This window comes from Pinus tabuliformis, chromosome 4_1 (genome assembly GCF_031772625.1).
Source record: "Pinus tabuliformis cultivar Carrire ecotype Pingquan chromosome 4_1, CPIR1, whole genome shotgun sequence".
Lineage (NCBI taxonomy): Eukaryota > Viridiplantae > Streptophyta > Pinopsida > Pinales > Pinaceae > Pinus > Pinus tabuliformis.
This window is the reverse complement of record NC_142303.1, coordinates 201,998,563-202,003,879: the sequence shown is the minus strand read 5'-3', so window position 1 is coordinate 202,003,879 and position 5,317 is coordinate 201,998,563.

Sequence of the window (5,317 nt, the reverse complement as noted above, 5' to 3'; positions counted from 1 at the left end):
TTCTTGCTCAAACAAAGATACAACAAATAACAAATTTGAAATAATGTACAGAAAAAGAACAAAGTTGAATCCTGTAAATGAGCAAGAAGAAGAAATTGATACAATTGAGATCATTGATACTGACACTGTCATTAAAGAAAATGCACCTCCTTCAGTTTCAAAGGAAACTCATCAGCCTTCAACTTCTAGTGCTCAGATCATCCAGAAGCAGCATAGTGTTGAAGTCTCTTCATCAAGTGAACCAAAGGACAGAGAAATGGACATCAAAGAAAGATACAAAGATATTAAGGCCAAAAATGAAGAAATAAAAGCTGAAATATATTCACAGTACTTGAAGCAGACTCCTGGAGGCCATAACAGATTACTTTCTACATTTGATTATAAGACAGGAAAAATGCAGATGACCTTTTTGCAGCCCATAGTACAACATCCTAAGTCAGCAACAGATTACAAAAAGACAGATTATGAGATTTCTGCCAAAGATGTTCATCCTCTAGACCAAATAGAATTTCATAAGCAAGCAGGAGAAATGTTGTACTCAACTATGACTGACAAAGCTATGAGTGCCCAAAAGCTTCACAATTCTTTGGAAAATGTAAAAGTACAGTTGAAACTAGAAAAAGCATCCTCACAGGCTAAAGATAACAGAATTAAATCCCTTGAAGATTTGGTTATTGAAATGGGATATGATCCAAAGAATGTCAAAGGTGCAGAAGAACTCATTAAGAAAAAGAATGCAGACATTGCTGCATTGAAGAAACAACTTAAATTTCCTCCTACTAAACATCCACAGACCAAGGAAGTTCTAGAGAATCAAAACCAAAAGGATGAAATGATGAACCTCATTCTTCAGTTAACTACTCAATTAATAGAAATGGAAAATGAGATGGATAAGTTAGTACAGGAGAAAAAGGCCAGCATGGAAGCAGTTACTGTCACTACCATTCCTACAGTTACTACAATAGTTCCTTCCACTTCAGTAGTTCCAGTAGCTACAACACTTCCCACTACATCAACAACTACATCAGTTACAGGATCATCTACAGCAGCAACTCATCCTAGTGATGAAGCAGGAAAATTAATCAAAGCTATGCAGGATATGTCCATCCAAACAAATGAAATAAATAGACTTAAAGATCAAATAAAAAGTCTAGAGGATGAAAATAAGCTAGTTCGAATCTTGCATAAGGATGAAACACAGAAGTCAAACAGATTGACTGAGAGGATACAAAAGTTAGAAAAATAATTAACTTTGAAAGAGCCACTTTCCCAAGCAAAGCAACCACTGTGGGCCAATATCATTAACTCTGTAAATGATATTTGACCATCCATCCAAGTCATCTTTGAGCAGAAGGATTTAATCAAGGAAGCAACTGAAGCTATTCAAAATGTTAAGGAAGAACTTGGTAGCAAACCAGAAGAGGCCAATGAAATCATTAAATTTCTTAATTCCAAGAACAAACAAGAATTGGAAGAGATTGGCATAAGTGACAGGACTGAAACAATTCTAGAAGTAAAGAAAGTAATCACCAAAAGGAATCTAATGATGCAACTTGAAGACAAGTGTCAAAACATGGAGCTTGCAATAACCAGATTTATGGTGAAATTTGATGTTTTGAGGCAAAAAGGTCTGCCTAATCCATTGGTTATCAATGACAGATTGATGAAGCATGAAGACTATGATAAGAAAATCAGAGAAGTGGCAAAGGAACAAGCAAACAATTCAGCCATGAAAGGGATTCCAACAGGGAAAGTGCTATATCAGACTTTTAAGAATTTTTTTTACCTTCAACATGAGGTAAAATATCTCTTTATCAACAAACCTACATTTTCTAAATACACAGAGGCTGATGAAATCTTTAGAAGAATGGTAAAGATCAAATTACCAGATGCAGAGACTTGGGAAAAGTTGAATGATTTACTGTGAAAATGAAAGGTAAAACAGTGAAAATAGAGCAGTCAAGGTAAAACAACAAAGAGTAACAGATCAACTAAGTCAAAGAGTATCAGATGAAAGACAAAGTTTAAAAGTCAAAGGCAGAGTAAAGGGACAACCAGCGTAGAGCAACAACAAAAGAGAGAAAGTAGCAAAAGATCAAAACAACAAACAACAAAATCAGTAAAAGAAGGGACAACTAGCCTTTTAGTCTCCTAGGTGTCTCTATCTTCTTGCATGAAGATATTTCATTTTCCTTGAATAATTCCTAAATCAGTTTTAGGATATTTTGTAATAGTTTTTGTATAAATACTTCACAATTCGAAGTATAGGGTGTGGATTGTTGAACCTTTCTATGGTTGTATTGATCTAAAACCTAAGGGTTTATTGTAACATTTTCAAGTCAGCAGACTGGACAAGTAATAAAGGCATTGCATTACAGGATTCATGTGTTGGGAAACTTCAGTGAAGTATCTTTCAATTGTTCAAATTTTTATTTTCTTAAGTATTCCATAAACTTGTATGTTTTCCAAATTTAAATGTTATAACAGGAATATTATTGTAGAATATGTTTAATTACACTCTGTTATGAACTGTTATTCATTTTGATGTTTTCTTCTGATATCTAGAGTAGGGAATTCTTCATTGCTCCCTAGTTTCGATTGACCTCTTTCATTTCCCTCATTATCTGGTTTGAGGAATCCTTAACTGCTCCTTGATCCTGATTGAAAACCACTTCACCCTTCAGCATAAAAGATCTGAATTTGCTCAGCTACCTTGCCCTATGGACACTTCCTTTAGAACTTGATTCAGTCCTATTTTCTCAACATTTTGACTCCATAGCCCAATGGTAAAAAGACATTTATCTATCCATCGAAATCAATGATTCCACCACCAAATCAAATCAAAACCCAATCAAGCTTAAATAACTAGCCTAAAATCAATCAATTCAATAAAGTTAAATTATTAAGAGAGAGCCCTCTCTGAGCATTAGGAAGGCTAGATCCTGATCTCAAAAGTAGGTTTGTGGTTATGTCTATTATTTCTTTAATCACAACATGACAACCCTAGGGAAATTTTAGAGTGATAACAAGTGACAAGTTCCCAGTTCAAAGAATATTGCCAGAACTTGATGAGGAAGGAAAAATCATATTGGAACCTAAAGCAGTCACGAAAACAAGAACTCGAAAACTACAAATTCGATTAATTTCAAAGTATCTCATCAAGTGGAAGAACTTACTTGCTGAATATTCCACATTGGAGAATGATAATTTTATATAGAAACATCCATAACTACTCAAGCATTAAGGACAACACTTTTTTAAAGGAGAGGGGCATGTTAGGTCCCGATAATACTAGTGTATTCCATCATTATTATTGTTAGTGTATCTCCCTTATTGTTATTGTTGTTCCCATGTAGTCCCCATATTGTTATTATTGTGCCCCATAGAAGCCCATTATTGTTATTGTTGTGCCCTTACATTATTATTGTTATGTTGGCTCTGATTATATTGTGACCACTTAGACTCCTATATATATAAAGGAGGTTTTTTCATTTGACTCATCCAAGAATTGTTCATTTGTGTAATGTAAAGGAGGTTCCCCCCTCGAAGAGGCTAATTTTGAAATCATTGATCTATCTCTTCTTCTATTTTTTTAGCTGGTTGCATAACATAATCTTATTGTTTCTCTTTATCCTTTGATTTTTCTTGTACCAATGACACATTCTGATAAGCATAGTGTCATTGTGAGATCTCATCACTTCGTTCTCATCCTTTATGTGCTTATTTAGTATCTTCAGTTCATAAACCTCCTGCTTTAATGTTTTAATGGCTTCTTGTTCCTTAGGAGAAGAAATATTTACTTCTTGCTCAAGTGGATCAAACATAGGAGTAGCATCATGTAAGACATCATCATGTAATTCTAGTTCGAGAGGAAAATTTATCTTATGTAGTGTTGCTTTTTCTAATGTCTCAAAATACTCATAAGTTTATTTTTGGATGAAGTCTATTTCTGGAGTCTTTGTTGTGGAGGTTTCTGGTGGTTCTTCTTCTGCTTCATCAACTTGTATGTTCTTAGGTGGACCATGACTAATCTATTTGGTCATGCTTCTTTTTAATCTCCCGCTCTTCCTCTCTTGCTACACAGACTCCATCATCTTCTGAACATTTTTCCTCTTGTTGCCCTATTTATGAGATTTCTCTTTGTCATCTTTTGGTACCTCTTATTGTTTTTCTTCTTTGTTGGATTTCTTTCTTCTATGGTTTTCTAATTCATTCTCCATTTTATTTTGAATTATGTTGCTTCTTCTTTGGTATGCCCTTTGAATATTTTACATACTTCATGAATTCACCGAGTGGAATGTTATCCTCTGTGTCTTCAACATTTGGAACCTTTGTCTCTTCCATACCATATGCGATCAAATTTTCATTTTCCTTCGCTTCAGGCTCAGGGTTAGGGTTTATAGAAACCCTCCTTTGGATTTTCCTAGTTTTCTTGACCTCTTCTTCTTCTGTGCTTTTCACAAAATTATTTCTCACAAGGAAATCCTGCCAATTATCACAATTTATCTTCAATTGTGCTTCTACTAGGATTTTTATCAACCCATGATGATATAAGGCTCGGTCAATGTTTCTAGAGTCCCTCTGAATGTCGAATGTCATATTTTTCAAGCTCCACTTAAGATAGTAAGGAAAATTGAGCTCTCTGCCTTTGATAAAATGCATTAAAATTCTAGCATGGTAGAAGAGTAGGATCCGATACCTCGCTTCACAAGTAAGGATTTTTTGTAACACCAACAATAAGTTTTGCCACTTGGACTTTATTGAAGACTCAAGAATACCTTTTCTAAAGATCGAGAGGTCCATACCTGTATTATGAAGAAAGGACTTCCACTATTCATTTTTCAACCTCTAGTTTTTTAACCAACTTTCACCATTCCTTGGAAGTTCAGTTTTCTCAACGATGAAGGACTTGGTTATCTTTAGCTTAATGTCCTCAATTTCTGCCTCTACTCTGTCAAAGGCCTGGGCAAATGCTATGGTTACCTCAATTTCATGCCCATTAACTTCTCAAAGAGCCTGTGCCATCCTGCCTTGTGCAATTGTTCTTGGATCTGAGAATAAGTGCTGACGAAATTCAGTCCCACATGTTCATGACAAACAATAACCTCGATCACTATGAACGAAAATTTTCACCTCCAAATTGCCACTTTCAACAGTGTATCAATAGGAAAATGGGTGAAATTCGATAATGGTAAGGTTAAAATGGTATGATGAATGATTGATGGTGGTAGTATTGGAATATTATTTTCCTTTTTATTTCGTAATTACCCATGATTTATTTGGATCCAATCCATTAATATCATTATAAATATTGGGA